Here is a 17,969-nt window from a genome sequence, read left to right on the forward strand (position 1 = left end):
ACAATATACTGTAAGTAAAATCAGACTTTAGGTTCTAATCTGTAATAAGCCTGGTTGAAAAAATATAGTTCCTTCTACACAGTTAAACCAATATTATAAAACAAAATTATTTTTTATTTCTTTAAAAGGGATGCCTTCAATAAATATTGGTTAAGGAAATTGGAAAAATAGAATGTATTCTTTTAGTGCATGCTTATATTTAATTTTTAAGTACATTAAGGAAGCAAATATATGTTTAGAATACAGTTGAGCAGAAATGTACTCATGCATATAATTGTTTAATATTTACATTTTATTGTGTATAATATTGAAAAACTGAATTGATATTCTAAATGCTTCTTCACTGTATATATGTTTGTGTATTATTGTTCATTTTGTAACAAATTACATCTTTCAAGTATATTATAATTTTGAATAGAGATGCCGCAACTTACAATCCATGAGTCCTAATCCTTCATTTTCCATGATCTATTATGATGTTAAACAATAATTTGTTTTATTTTGCATATCAAATAAAATCTGTAAAGATTTTATTTAATTTGTTCATGTGTGCTTTATTTGGCATTAAGGATGTGATTTCACTTGTAAAAAATATCAAGTCTCTCCTCGAATGTAAACTACATCTTATTCCAAGTCTGAATTATTTCTTTCAAAACTTCAATATTTTCAGACAATCTAAGATTTATTTGTTTTCCAGTCCTATTTATATTTGAATCAGTCTTCTTTCATCTATATAATGAAGTAGTAATATTGTATTTCTTTTACTCATACTGAATTTTAGCTTAGGGGTTCTTTCAAATCCTTGTAATGTATGGTCTACACATTCCATAGCAGATAAATAGAAGAATTGAAATAGACTCCTGTTTCACTAAGCCAATAAAACAGTTTTTTAATGGTTGCAAGTCCTTCTACAACTCCTGCATAGGGACTTTGTTCCCACTCTCTCAAAACTTTATGTTTACTAATATTTGTTCAAGAGGTAGGCCCACTGGACACAAGATCCCTTTTCAGGGTGGCCTGGAAGCAATGTATGCTGTAATGATATACTCATGGTGTCACAGGAAACAAATGAGGGAACTAAAGCTTTTAACCTTAACCTTGCTACCAGACAGTTCAGATATCACACAACAGTTCAGGTAATGTTAATTAACCATTAACACACACTTTTATGATGATTCAGAAAAGTACCTGCTGCAACACTGTGAATTTACTCACTTACCGATCTATCCGTTACTTCACTTTCTTAAACAACTGCTAGGAAGTACATGAGGATTATAATGCAGGTTGAGGTTCTTCGCAAAATAAATTTACAAAACATTCAGCTTAGTTTAGCAACAGGTCCTACACAGGAATGTTTGTTGGAGATAATATTGGATATCTCCATACTTACTTCAAGGAGTTGTACATCTAAGTGCAGAACAGATGCCTGAAATCTCCAAACACAGAGTGTTAAATTATGAAGATGTGCATACTGGAAGGTAACATGAGGAAGGTATGGGTAGGAAAGAAGGTGTGGGGAAGGAATACGGGGCAGACTGATAAAGATACAACACAGACAAAGACTGATGGGGATGTAGTTACAAATAATGCAGAAACAAAGAAGATATGCACTTTGCAAGAGGGTGGATAAATGGTGATGGGCAGGACTGGAGAGCAACCATGGATCAAGGTGACAGGAAAGGCTGAGGAGAAATTAAGGGGATAAGGAGGGGTGAGGAAGGTCTGCCAAGTCAGCACAGAGGGGATCCAACTCAGAAGTCAGTCACCTCCATGGCTGACATTATGGAGAGACTCTAGCTCCAGTGTCCCAATGACCAGGCCTGGCTAGCTGGTTATCTCTGCAAGCACATAGGACAAGCAGGAATATAAACTATCAGCGAGTACTCCATGTCACCTTTCACAGGATCACCTTTGACACAATGCAAAGAAGTAGGTCTGCTAAGAACAGCTGATGACCCAGCTGTCAGTGCAAAGCCCAGAGAAGAGCATGGCGACTCCTGCCTCACCTCTGCCTACACCATAGCCAATTCTATAGGAAAAAGAAGATAACTGGAGAAAAGCAAAGAAACATAAAGGCAATTGCAAATGAGGAAAATTGTCACAAATATAAATTGTCGGTGATATGCGGTATGACTTAATAAATCAGTAAAAGAAACTGAAATGGAGAAAAACCTACCAACAAAACTTTTGGCAATAACATCATTTTAATTAAAATGATCAGTAAGGTACTATGCTTCAGTTATATGAGGTACATTTTATTGCACTATTACATTTATAAGGGGAAAAACAATAGCAGTGTCAAATAATACATAAGCAATAAATATATTACAAAAAAAAAAACAGAAAGATAAATGCTCATCAATATTTCTACACTTTTATTACAGAATTAAATCAGTGAAAACAGACCCCAGAGTCTAATGAGGTCTGGTCTGCTTTTTCTGTCAGTCTTTAATCTTATGAGGCACTGGAAAAAAAACAATAAAGAGCACATCATATGCTATTTTCATAATAGCTACACTATGAACCATGTTTTATGCAATAGAAATTGTGGTGAGAATTTTTTAGGAGACCATTTCATTTACACATTGTTCATTGAGGTTAGACAAACTATGCAATTACACCTCATGTGCTATGTCCACTGTACAATGACAGTGCAAGATCATCATTCTTACAATAATAAGCATGTGCTTTCTTCTCACAATGTCAGAAAAGGTCTGAGCACTGCTTCTTCTGATTACTGACTTATGCCAGTAGTGCTCGTTAGAGCAGATGATGCCAGTGGCATCACTCGCTGTCCTCACAACCTGGTGCCAGACATCTACTTTATAAAGGGGGTTCCTAATAGTTATCCTACAGGTGCTCCAGGTGATTTATGCGCAGCAAATATAAAAAGATCTTTTATTCTTCACTACACCAGGTAGGAGCCCTGGCAGGCTCTGGTTCACCCGAGATCATACCCACTCATCTTAAGTACAGAGCTAAAATTGTAGGCAGAATGCAAAACAGCAGGTGCAAACAGCACACGATGTGCAAGGACAGGACAGACACCACACAATGTGCATTGACAAGACAGACACCACATGATGTGCATCGACAGGACAGACAGTACATGTTGTGCATAGACAGGCAGCAGTGTAGAGTGATGACTATTAATACTACCATGATGCATGTGGTCAGTAACATGAGACAGAGGGCATTACCATGGCCACGCTGCACAAACACGTGCACCAATATGACTCCCTAGCCCATGCATGACCACAGATAGGCCCCATAAAACAGAGTAAGGCTTACTGATGAAATTCATAGTCACACCAAATCAACTCATCAGCATGATAGCAGCACTGTGAACCATATTTTAGTGAAATACAAACTCAGTGACCATTTTGCAGGAGACTATTTTTTTACTTTTTGTTGACTGGGTTTAGTCCCACAAGGCAAATGGCCTCTTCAGCAGAGACCCAAGGTGGTGTTCATACTGACTAAGGGCAATTTGGCCAGGACACATCAGAAATTCCCCTACCCTTTTTAATAAGTGCTGTGGGATCTTTTATATCTACCTAAGCTACCACTATGTCAGGCAGTTGGAGACACAGTTTAATGTCTCATCCAAAGCATGGACTAAGTTATACCAAGTATAACAGAGAGTGAGAATAAAGTGGCTATCAGACTGTATTGCCTTGTAGAGAAATCTGAACAGAAAGCATAACTGGTAATGGACCTTAGAACTTTAGTCATTATTGAAGGTGACAAGTCAGCTACACGGGTCTATGTCAAAAGATTAAACGGACAAATTGTCGATTGTAGAAACCCATATAGTTGAGACCATATGAACGACAATTCAGTCTGTGGAAAAAAAAATTCAAACTCAGACAGTTGCATACAACAAAAACAATACTTTTGCAGGGGGAAAGATCCCCAGCACCCACCACATGGGGGACTGTGCCCCACCCAACCCTTGCTAATTTTATATATAGATATATATATATATATATATATATATATATATATATATATATATATATATATATATATACACCAACTCCAAGATTGCACTACAGTGGGGAAAATGGCACATTTCCTGATCCCTACTTTAAGGTGATCTCAGAATGGTTTGACGGACTGAATTTTCAATGATATGGTCTCGACCATATGGTCTTTGACAATTTGTCCATTCTATCTTTAGACATATACAGAAAGTGTGTGTGTGTGTGTGTGTGTGTGTGCGTGTGTGTGTGTGTATGTATGTAAACAATGCACAGTGTGTGACTTTAGACTGATAGGCTGGGGGAGTAATAACATGGAAGCACAAAAGTAACTTCCATGACAGGTTCCTGTCCTGTAGGAGGGAGTTCATCCTGAGAGGGCATGGGGAGCTGTTAAGGGAGGTTCTAGTTCTGTGAAGATTCATAATGAAAGTGCACAGGGAACTAGAATAGGGGTGGCAGTCCTTGAGGGTCTTTAACTTGACAAGATAAATAGAACACAGCCAGGATCAGCCTTAGTCTTACACTATACCTCTCAAAACCTTAGTGCAAGAAACCTGGACAAACCCAGACATAATTAGGGTTCAAAGAACCAAAATCAAGACAGATTTTAAATATTGCTCTTGCAAACTCAGAAAGTAGATATAACAACAGTTTTTGTATTAGCATGTATTTTCTGAAGGATATTAAGTCTTCAACTCAAAAGTCTGTCATCATTTCATGACTTCAATGCCCAGAAATTTACCAGAAAAACATAAAATTTAGTAAGAACACAGCAAAAATATGAGGCAAAAATCTGACCATTCTGTCAAAATCTTGACAGTTGAGAGGTACTGTCATTGCGTGCAGGTCTCCTGACATTGTGCTAATATTCATACAGTATGTCATGTAAAAGGAGATGATGAGGCGTCAGTACACCAGACACAGACAGTGCCCACAGCTGCCACACTGTGATATAGTGTGTCAGAACAGTTATAGCACATGCAACTTATAGCAGTGCACAGGGGTGTGGCCAAAGCAAGAGTACTGGGATCAGTTTGGAAGACACTGAAGGCTGTGATGGACTGCCTTGAATATATATATATATATATATATATATATATATATATATATATATATATGGATCTACTTCACATAATCGAACACCCAGATGCTCAACTTTTATATGCCCAAGACCATATGATCGAACATTTGAATGTTCAAAAATGTGAAAAAAAAAAAAAAAACAGTGCTAGCAGGGGGCAAGACCTGCTGCACCATGCATACCCCCCGCGATTTAAATATAAAAACTCCAAGACTGCACTACATTGCAGTAAAAGGAAATCTTCCTGTTCTGCGCTCTATGGAGGTCCCCATTCAGACCAATCAAACTTTTAAAAGTTCGATCATATGGTCTCGGCCATATGAAAGTCAAGCTTTTAAAAGTTTGACTTTCTGAAGGGGATCCATATATATATATATATATATATATATATGCATATGTATGCAGGTATGTCCTGCTTAACCTCCATGATAGGTTTTATTCCATAGAAAGTTAAGCAGTGTGGACGTCAAGTGAACGCCATATTCTTTATTTCGTGCTTCAACAAATCTCACAGTAGTCCGGACGCTTAGCAGGCCGGTATAATACAAAGTTCAAAGAATCACAATAAATAATCAAACCTGTTTACTGTATTATAAGTTAATCCCTTTCATCCCTTTCTACGGGACTTCATTAGAATGTACATAAATAAAATGCCATTGAACTTGGATAACAGTTTCCAAAGAGTAAGTGACAAAATCAGCTAATCCTAACCTACAGCAAACCAGTTAATAAACTTACCTATTTAAATAGACATAATTGAATAGAATCAACAATAAAACTGCACATATATTAAAATATATACAGAAATATAAATTTAAGGCCATATATCTACCACTTTTAATGATAAAACCAACCTCCTCCTATTGCTTGGAAGCACTGAGCTTCAGAACGCTGCTTATAAGCAACATACCATTTAATCCGGGAAGTGAGTTAGCTTCCAACTGCAGTTGCCATAGCAGCTGTCTGTATTCATGCCTTTGCTCCCAAGTACCACCTCAAACATCAGGAATAACTGTTTGAGTACAAAAAAATAAAAACAATTCAGTATTTGTACATGATGACTTATGTCTGAATAGAGCACTGTTATCACTGGAATTATTTAAGTCATAGTAGTGTTCGTACATGCGCTTTTTTAAGGCTCAGTTGGTTTTATCCACATAAAAACAATGGCAATAATTTCAGTAGGCAAGACAGACAACTTTAGAAGAATTGCAATCTCATCTGTAATGCAATTTAAATTCAAAAACCATACTTTTTAGTTCCAAGGTGTCACCTGTATGTATATATTTACATTGAGCACACGTTTCACATTGTGATGGTGGTGCTGTGGTAGCGTTGTCGCCTCACAGTAAGATGCTGTCTGGTTCAATTCTCAGCTAGTACGTCTTCTGCGTGGAGTCATGCGTGAATGGGCGTACCTTCGTTGAAGGTTGTGCGCCAGGGCTGGCAACTCGGCACGTAAAAATCAACTGCCAATCATTAGCGGACCGAATTTCCAATGTGGCGACCCCTAACCAGGAAAAGCCAAAAGACACATACACGTTACACATTGTGATACCACTTATTAGAAAACTGGAAGATGACAAAAGCATAAAATTATCAGCTGATTCCAACTTTTCTATTTCTGGTTAAAATACCTCTTGTACACAAAATGTAGTTTTTCCCCAGAAATATTCCAATGCTATCATAACTAGTGATGACTTTTCAGTTATTAATCATGATTTGTTTCATCAAACTGATTCATGGGACATATTTAATTTCCTTCAGATTAAACAAAGTAGCCTGGAGGCCTAAACCTAACAAAGGAAAACAAACTATCATATAATTTTTTTTATGAACTTCCTCTTTAATCTAGTTGAGAAGCTTCAAGGGGTAACCTCTTTTGATGAACATCTCAATGAATGTGTCTATTTCTAGAGGAAACTGCGTGTCACAAGAAACTATTCTTGAAATACGGATCATCTTCCCCTTTACCAAACTTTTTTCTGTGCCGGATAGTAATGTAAAAAAAACATTAGAATATGTTGGCTTTCTAAACAGGAGTGAAAAAAATTTCCAATGTAATATAATATGATAATTAATCTTCTCTAGGAAAAAGGAATATGTGAATTTTAAAAATTCAGTAGCTGCATTTAAGAATTTAATAAACTGTTGCAAATTCAATCACAGTTCCTTTCCAAATGAGAAAATATCATCCAGAAAAAGGAACTAAGTACCAAATAAATGCACATAATCAAACACAAAAACATGCTTCCTTTCCCAATGCCAAAGCACCATACCAGCATAAAGGGGCACACCTGAAAGTTGTTTAAAATAGTCACCCTCATAGAATAGAAAATTGTTGCACAATACCATCTCCATAAAGTCCACCAGAATATTTACTTGATTGTTTGATACACCTTCACAGGCTACACACACGTCCCTGAACCACTCAGGACCAATAGAACGGAGTATGCAAGAAAAAATTGTGACATATAACCATTGCTCATGATACAATTCATTTTAAGGACCTTAAAACATCCCAGGAATCATGTAGAATATAACTGTATTTTGTAAAAATGCTAATGGGTAAGTTTTGGAGCCTAGCACTTAAACTATGGGGCATAGAGGGTGATTATCCACATTTTTTGTGGACCTTTGGGACGCCAAAGATAACTGGAATCACCAGACATTCCATACTCAAAAAATCTATTAAGGGTATATTCTATGGCGTCCTGATCCAGAAGGTCCTTTAAGAGCAAGTCAGTTCTATGATGAGCAATATTGATCTCATTCCTGGAGATCCTATCATACTCAGCCTCGTTGTTGAGTAATTTATACATTATGCCCAAGTAATCAATAGAATCTGTGATAACCACTCCATCACCTTTGTCAGGGTTCATAATCCTTGTATCATTATTATTCATGAACTCCTTCATTAATAAAGTTCATCTTTAATTTAATTACAGGCCCCCTTTGTATGTAATTGAGTATGTCAGAAAAATATGCATTTATGTATATGTTTAACGCTTATTAGAAGCTAAAAGGGTTAACACATTTTCATTCTATTTTATATACAGCTTAATTCTGTATGAAATTATAAGATGCTTTTTGAAACTGCAGTATGCTTTCTAAAACTTGCAAGATGCCCCCTGACCTAGTAATTGCTAGCACAGCAATATTCATGTTTATGCCTTTTTGGAAATGCACTTGAGAAGCAGGTGATTATCTGCTAGGTCAGGAAATGAATGAATAGAACAATACTGTTTTCTATAATATGATTGAATAGAACAATACTGTTTTCTATAATATGATTGAATATGAACAATCAGCCTTGTTCGTGTTATGAGAACATGCACAGCTGCAGAAAAGAAGAGATACATCAAACAAAGACTGCTTGAAGAATCTGTACTTGCTTTGTGCTCGAATTAGCCACAGTACCTTGAATGGTAACATAATATACTGGGAAGCTGTAACTAACCGGTGGTCGCCAAGACCACGTTGTTTTTCTTAGGAAGTTTTTCAGAAAATTGATAGTGCAAGCAGAAAATTATGAACAAACAGCTGCTATGAAGTAATGACGTTAAAACTTGTGATCTGCTATGTCAGCTTGGTAGGCAATGTCTTATTAGAAAATGTATAAAAATACCTGCACTTCCTGATTCTAGTTAGACAAACTCTGTATTAGAATGTTTTTGTCTCCTTGATGCAAGATTAAAGTGCCTTAACCTGAACCTGCTGTGTATTGATCTTTTTGAAGTTAATTTTTCCTTTGACAGATTTGATCCTTCAGACCAGAGACTCTCGCTCTGACTCAGGTCAGATGAGCCCGGTGGCATGAAACCATACGGGGAAGAGACCACATCGGTTCTTCTGCTTTGAAAGACCTCCGACTAAATTGTCGTTCAAAAGAGGCCGGCCACTCTTTCTGATCTGCGATTGGAGGATGAGTCGACGGCCCCAGTGCAGTAGTCAATCAAGGAGGTTCAGGTAAGGAGGAATTTACCTTTTTTCTGTTTTAGATCAGGGACTTGTTACAGTATTTGTTTTGTCAGGGAGATCTGTAAAGTATAGATCAGGGACAAAAAGATTGCTGTCTTGTCATAGATCAGGGAAACAGAATAGGTAGACAGTTATTCTAGATAAACTGTGAAAAAGAGAAATCGTGGTACCATGTGATAAGAAGGGTTACATAACATTTTTCTTTAACTAAGTGAGGACAACATGGGAAATAAGTGCACAAAAAGATCCCGAGACCCACCATTAACCGAAGATGCAAAATATATGCAATTACAACGTGTCGACAATGTTAGGTACTATACAAAATGGGTTAATAAATATGAATTTGATGGCAAACTAGAAAAATCTTCGCTTATTACACTTGTCAAACAGCTCAAAATTGACGCAAAAGGTCAGATAAAAAAGCAACGTCAATTAGGCATTCCCCAGGCACACAGGTGGCTTGAGGAAGCAAACCGCAGGGAACAAAAGATTAAAAATTCAAAAGCAATGTTTTTAGATAAAGAAGATAATAACCTGGTAATAGCATCAGCCCCTCCGCTTCCCTTACCAGAATATGAAGTGAGTGGACAAGCTGATCCACCTCGGCTATACCGCAACTGTCCCTGCGAAACCAAAACCGTTTGTCAGAGATCCTGTCGAGACTAGGTCTCGAACACATAAAACAAGAGGGGATATAGAGTTATATCAAATGAATGAAAACTCACAAGCTATGAGTGAAGAAGAGATATGTCCGCTCATAGAAGTACCAAATCCTCAGGCAGGGCAGGACCCGACTATCCTAGTATATAGACCGTGGACACCGGAAGACATCCGGAAAGCCACAGAGGGGATTCCCCATCCAAAAGTTAATTTTAGAATGTTCTTAGAAGATTTACAGGACATGAGGTTAAGTTACCATTTAAACGGAGAAGTAGTAGAAAAAGTAGTCAGACAAATCGTAGGTCCAGATTGGCACATGATCAGTGGCAACTGGAATCCCCGTGACGCAGAACATAAGCCACTCCCATATAGTAACGCAGAGCTGGATAACAGAGTGAAAGGTCTGATAGACCGAATCTCTGAAAAATGGAAGCCTAGGGCAGACTGGACTTGCATTAATCAATGCATCCAACAAGAAAGTGAAACTGTTGATAGATATTTTGCTAGATTACTAGAATGTTTTAATAACCATTGTGGAATGCAGGTACCTGAAGACCAAACACATGATTCCCCATATGAGCAGCAGCTAAAGAATGCATTTTTGAAAGGGAGTATTGCACCTATCAGTAGTTTTATTACAAAACACATGGTAGATCACCGCACAAGTAGATTACAGTCCTTACTTGAATATGCAAGACATGCCGAAAGGCATTTTAATAGCAAAAAGAAAAAGAAAACCCAAGTATTTGCAGTAGAAGATGGAGCAGAAGTCTTTGTAGTACAGTCCGAAAAAAAGGGCAAGAAAAATGCCCAGGGAAACAAACAATCTGATAAGCGATCAGAAGAGTTTGGAGAGAGAAAGAAAAGGGGTGAATGCTTTAAATGAGGAAAAAAGGGACATTTGGCAAGGGATTGCAAGCAAAATAAGAAGGTAGCCACGGAAGATAAGGAGGGTGAGGGCTGACTATATGGTAGTCAGGAATCACTAGAAAGAAATAACCAAGAAAAGACAAATGTGAATGTGATAGAGGGAACAGAGGATGTGATGGGAGAAATAGAGGATGTGCAAGAAGTCACATAGAGTGAAGAGAATGAAATTTTGGACTTAGCCTTATTGAGCCTAGAGCTCTACTTAGCAGACACGAAACCAGAAGTTACACTTCTGGTAGAGGGGAGGGAAGTAAAATTTTTGTTTGACTTAGGGGCATCACGGACCCTGATATATCCTTCCAAACTACCAGAAAATTCAGAATCACTTGACTATATATTAGTGAAAGCAACTAATGGGCAGCTGTATCGGGAGCCACTCTTCCATAACATAGCAATAACTGACCATGTTTTAGGGATGACCCAGAAAAGCAAAATTGTTGTTTCTGCAAAATGCCCAGTAAACCTTTTGGGCAAAGATCTTATGCAGATTTTTGGCATAGTAGTAGTTCCAACTATGCAAGGTATGGAGGCACAGCGACAAATGGATACTTTTGTAGTGCGATCGGAGGGTGAAACATTTTACAGGTACAGCCAGGACTTGGTTACGACTGGTCCAGGGGCAGTAACCGAAGAACTGATGAACGTAGTCCCCCTCCCTTGACACTGATGAACAACATTTGTTGCATTGTACTCTGTATTATTGCAGCACACCAGGACCTGATAGGGAATATGAACAAGAACTGTTTAAAAACCGTGCAAACAGATTAGTGTTACGTAATCTGTACTGGGACACAGAGGGGAACAGTGTAGTTAGCTGTTCATTGCCCCTGGAATTCTTTGCACTTTATAAATCTAATCGACTACAACATGTTAGTTTAACTAAGGACAAGAATGTAAAGTAGGCAGACCTAGGAGAAAAAGTCACAAGGTGGGAAAAACAGACAGAACTAGAGCTATCCGAACAGGGAGTACAAAAGCAGAAGTTAAATTGGATAACACAGACACACCCAGCTGTGCACCTACAGTCTAGCGAGGACAGCTGATTAGCACTCTTATTAGAAGAGGAAGAGAAAGCCTTACGAAACATACCAGGAACTCTCTGGTCAACAGGGAAATCAGATGTAGGGCTTATTCGTACAGCAGGACCAGTAACAATCACGCCAAAGTCAGCATTTAGACCACAAAAAAGACAGTATCTCTTGAGAAAGGATGCAGAAGTAGGAATCAAACCTATAATAGCAGCCTTACTTAAGGAAGGAGTACTGGTAGAATCTCCCGATTCACCATGTAACACACCCTTATTTCCTGTTAGAAAAGCAAATGGAGAATGGCGTATGGTCCAAGATCTACGAGCTGTAAGTGATGCAGTAATACCCAGAGCACCTATGGCGCCAGATCCACACACCTTATTGAATGATCTAAAACCTCAACAGAAGTATTTTTCTGTGGTAGATATTAGCAATGCATTTTTCTCAATACCGATACACCCTGACAGCCAACATTGGTTTGCATTTACATTTCAGGGGAAAAGGTACACATATACGCGACTACCACAGGGATATTGTGAAAGCCCAACAATATTCGCACAGGAAATGGCAAGTAACCTGGCGGGATTTATCCCACCGAAAGGCAGCCAAATTTTACTTTATGTAGATGACATTCTGCTGGCAGCACCCACCCAGCAAGAATGCAGAGAGGATACCATAGCATTACTACAATTTTTAGCCACTCAAGGATACAAAGTAAACAAAAATAAACTGCAACTTTGGAAAAATCAGGTTAAATACCTAGGATATGTAATATCCAAAGAAGGCAGAATATTAGATGAAGACAGAAAAATAGCAATCTTACAAGCACCTAAACCGACTACCAAGAAAGAAATGATGTCCTTCTTAGGTACGACTAATTTTTGTCTGAGTTGGATTCCAAGCTATGCCTTGGAATCTGCTCCATTGATCAACTTGATATACAAGAAATCTATGGCAGCACAAGATTTATTACAATGGACACCAGAAGCAGAATCAGCTTTCTGCAAACTGAAGCAATTGATAGCATCTTCATTAGTTTTAGGATTACCAAATTATCATAAACGTTTTTTCCAAACTGTAGATTGTAAGCAAAGCTATATATCATCAGTATTGACACAGCAACATGGGGACAAGCAACGCCCCATAGCTTACTATTCATCACAGCTAGACCCAGTGGCGCGATCTCTGCCCCACTGTGTACAAGCAGTAGTCGCAGCTGCAATGGCAGTGCAGGCTTCGGCCTCAGTAGTGTTGTTCCACCCTCTCACATTGAGAGTGCCTCATGCAGTCACGATTATTTTACAGCAAGAAAAAGTAGCATATGTTTCTCCTGCTAGACATCTTTCTTGTATGACTATACTGTTGAGCCAACCTCATATGACAATTGAACGATGCACAACTTTGAATCCGTCAACCTTGCTCCCAACCCCTGTGGATGGCACACCACATTGTTGCCTGCAGGAGACTGAGCAAAAGACACTACCTAGAAAAGATCTTATGGATGTTTCCTTGGATAATGCCGAGGTGACATACTATGTGGACGGCTCATGCAGAAAGGGTCCTACAGGACAGAATTTAGTAGGGTATGCAGTAGTTTCTGTTACTGAGATTTTAGAAGTGAAGTCTTTACCACACAACTTATCTGCACAAGCAGCAGAACTGATTGCCTTGACACAGGCATGTACCTTAGCAGAGTGTAAATGTGTAAACATTTTTACTGATAGCCAGTACACTTTTTCTACTGTACATGTTTTTGCACAACAGTGGAAGAATAGAGGAATGATAACATCTACTGGTAAACCGATTAATCATGCGCAAATTATTTTAGATTTGTTAGAATCTATTCAGTTACCTCAAAAAGTAGCTATTTGCAAATGCGTAGCTCATACCAAACAGGATAGGATTTCAAAAGGTAATGCGAGAGCTGACACAGCTGCAAAGCAGGCAGCTACAGCTTCAGAAGTATTTCTTTTGATTGAGGAATTACAACCTTCTGAGATTTTAGATTTAGAAATGTTAAAAACAATGCAGACACTTACTACGAAAATAGAGAAACAGAAATGGGAAAAACGAGGAGCAATTCTTGAGAAAGGGCTGTACATCTCCAAGGAAGGAAAACCAATTTTGCCATCTAACTTGTTTAGATATGCAGCTTTGTTGAGCCATGGGCAGTGCCATGTCTCAAAAGGGGGGATGGTACAGTTAGTGAATCAAGTGTTTACGATGTATGGATTTACAAACTACACAAAAAAATTTTGTGCAACATGCCATGTTTGCAACAGGCATCATGCACAAGGGGCGGTGAAGCCTAAGCAAGGGAGTTTTCCTACACCACCGTATCTGTTCCATACTATTTGTATGGATTTCATAGAACTAAACAAATGCGAAAATAAAAAGTACTGTCTTGTCATTATAGATATGTTTTCTAAATGGGTGGAAGCTTTTCCGACCAAAAATCCAGATGCAGCTACTGGTGCAAAAGTCCTTGTTAAAGAAATTATTCCTAGATTTGGCATACCGAAAAAGATCTACAGTGACAATGGCACACACTTTGTAAATCAAACCATACAACAGTTGAGTCGATATTTCTGAATTTCTTTAAAGAACCATTGTGCATACCACCCCCAATCTGCAGGATTAGTAGAGAGACATAATGGGGTTCTGAAAAATAAGCTTAGAAAATTGATTAGTGAGACACAGAAGAACTGGGTGCACTGTCTGCCTCTGGCACTGTTGAGTATGAGAACTGTTCCAAATGCAAAGGGGTTAACTCCTTCTGAAATATTATTTGGGAGGGCATATTATGTACCTCAGTGAAAACTTCTCATGCCTGCAGATCAGGAGGCCGACAGTTCACTGGCAGAGTATATGAGGAGGTTATTGAATAACAAAAGACTTCTACAGTTAAATTCTGTTTCAGATAAAGATCAGACCAGACCATCGGAGGCCGTACAACCAGGCGCATGGGTCTGGGTGAAAGTTGTGAAGAAAAGAAATTGGAGCTCACCGAAGTGGGAAGGACCGTTCCAAGTTTTGTTGGCAACACCCACTGCAGTCAAGATAGCTGAACGTACGTCTTGGATCCATTTGACGCACTGCAAACTGGTCAAAAACTTTGAACTGGACAAAAATCTTGCTACTGTTATACAACGAGAACAAAATGACCAGGTATAGAGTAAACAGAGATGCAGAACAACCTCAGAAAAATTGCATGATCATCCTGTTCGCTATACTGATAACAATGATCTTTTTGCTGTGGCCCTTCCTTTTTTCAGCCACACGAGTTGAACTGAACAAACGTGATGCATTACTCATAGACTGGCGTCCAAACTTTAACATTTATCAAGCAATTAAATATGTGTATGCTGAGACTTTTAATGTTTCGAACTGCTGGATTTGCACAGCTATACCAACAGCATACGGGGGATTATTGATGACTGCTGTCCCCCTAGGGGTCAATGAGACCTGGGAAAATTTGATCTTTGATACTACACCTGTAAAATCACAAGACAAAATAGCATTGTACCTACCTGTTACACAAAAGGGAGTTGTATGTTTTTATAAAAATGACACTATTCAGGTGGGTTGGAGCAATTGCAATGTGACTGTTTCTTATAAATGTTATATTAAGGCCAGTAAGGCAGAAACTATTTGTGATACAAATTGTGATGCATATTTTGAGAAATTACATAAAACTGTTAGTGAAGTACAACATAATCCTGTTCTTTTAAAGCAGCTTTCTATCATTGATAAGAAAATGTTTCATGCAGGGCAAGCTTATATCAATACTAAAGTAGAGAACTGTTATTTTATTTGTGGGAAAAAGGCATACAAATGGTTACCTGAGAATTGGTCCGGCTGTTGTTTTTTGGGTTACCTGGTTCTGGCCATACGACACACTGCAGCTTTGCCTCAAGGGAAAATTCGAAACGTCAGAGAGGTCAGCAATAAACCTGGAAATACAATCAAGAGACCCGAGAATCCAGTGGGATGAATCAAAGCAGGATGGAGAAACCATAATTCCGTAAAGAACAAAGATAAACTGACACACATGGACTTGAGTGACACTATTATATCGTGGGCTGGCATAGCCCCTGCATATCGCACAGTAAAATCGATTTGGGAGCTGAGAAAACTGTCCAAACTTCTCGAAGTTATGAGCAATGCAACTTTTTCTGCTCTCGAATTAGTGACTGATGAACTGAATGCTATAAGAACTGTGGTGCTACAAAACCTCATGGCTCTCGACTTCACCCTAGCGGTGAGAGGTGGTACGTGCACTTTAATCAAAGAAGAATGCTGTTCGTATATTCCTGACAACCAGCATGAGATAAATGACCATCTTGAGGTGATCCAGCAAGTGTCGACCATGACCAAACCAGGTCCAAACCCTCTGACAGACTTTTTCCAGAATTTGTTTGGGGAGTGGGGTTCCATCCTAATGAACATCCTGATTGCCATTTGTGTGGGATTACTCCTATTAGGAGCATGCATTTGTTGTGGTATTCCCTGCATGAAAAAGTTAATCAAAGATTTTATAGACATGTCAGTTTCTGAGACTTTGTATCAAAGCACTGAAATTGAAGAGTTGTTGAAAAGTGGAATGCTTTCATAAGTCTAAACTAAATGACTCTCTAAACTGCAAATCCTGAATGGAAGAGGTTAGGAGAAGAAGCAAACTGTTTATGCTTTTGAAAATAGAATAAAAAGTATTAACGGGGGAAATGTCAGAAAAATATGCATTTATGTATATGTTTAGTGCTTATTAGATGCTAAAAGTGTTAACACATTTTCATTCTATTTTATATATAGCTTAATTCTGTATGAAATTATAAGATACTTTTTGAAACTTGCAAGATGCCCCCTGACCTAGTAATTGCTAGCACAGCAATATTCATGTTTATGCCTTTTTGGAAATGTACTTGAGAAGCAGGTGATTATATGCTAGGTCAGGAAATGAATGAATAGAACAATACTGTTTTCTATAATATGATTGAATATGAACAATCAGCCTTGTTCATGTTATGAGAACATGCACAGCTGCAGAAAAGAAGAGATACATCAAACAAAGACTGCTTGAAGAATCTGTACTTGCTTTGTGCTCGAATTAGACATAGTACCTTGAATGGTAACATAATATAGTGGGAAGCTGTAACTAACCGGTGGTCGCCAAGGCCATATTGTTTTTCTGAGGAAGTTTTTCATAAAACTGATAGTGCAAGCAGAAAATTATGAACAAACAGCTGCTATGAAGTAATGATGTTAAAACTTGTGATCTGCTATGTCAGCTTGGTAGGCAATGTCTTATTAGAAAATGTATAAAAAATACCTGCACTTCCTGATTCTAGTTAGACAAACTCTGTATTAGAATGTTTTTGTCTCCTTGCTGCAAGATTAAAGTGCCTTAACCTGAACCTGCCATGTATTGATCTTTTTGAAGTTAATTTTTCCTTTGACAAGTACATGATCTAAAATAGTTTTCACGCTGCCTTTCATACACCTGCAAGGCAGACTAGAGTGAAGGGTTAAAAGCGCTAGCTCTACCAAAGCTTTTACCTTGTAGTTGCAAATTAGGTGAATCCTGAAACAAAACTTTAAAATGTAACTTTCTAGTGAACAATTTCAAATCTACTAATAAACCCGCGATATCATACCTAAAAGTGGGAACAAAAGTAAAACCATTCATCAATAAATCAAAATACTTTTGTTCAACCTCCATGTGACTAATTAAATATATTAACGTCTTTAGAAGTTAAGAGTACTGGTTTTCAGAAACAGTAGAAAAAACACACAAATAATGAAAGTGAACAGTTTCACAAGAGAAAAAATTCACATCTGGCTTCTGGAATTCTTGGGTTGGCAATTTTTGTATATTGCTGTCTCTGAGGATGGTAGGAAGTGGTCTGTACCCAACAATCATCTTGTTGATAACCCATCCTGCTGGCTAACCTGTCTGACCTTTGTAGGGGAAGAAAATTGGACTGGTCTAAAAGACCCTCACAGTTACCCTCACCTTATGCTAGATCATGTACGTAATCAACTGTTGAAACTCAAGTAGCCATAATATCTCGTAGGTCCCCTTGATCTGAGTGATGTAATCTATGATTTGTGACCTTTTTAGCACAAGGTATGGGATAAGCTCTGCCATCATCTAGGTCATTCCTCAACAACTTCTTATGTTTGAAATCCTTGAGGTGAACCAAATGTTGTTTGACCTTAAGAAAAATTTCACTGTACTCTGGTAAAATACAAATAAATTGGGCTTCAGAGCCAAATCAAGTGTATGAAAGTATTTAGAAAGTT

Source organism: Protopterus annectens, chromosome 9.part0 (genome assembly GCF_019279795.1).
Source record: "Protopterus annectens isolate FY-2018-M chromosome 9.part0, PAN1.0, whole genome shotgun sequence".
Lineage (NCBI taxonomy): Eukaryota > Metazoa > Chordata > Ceratodontiformes > Protopteridae > Protopterus > Protopterus annectens.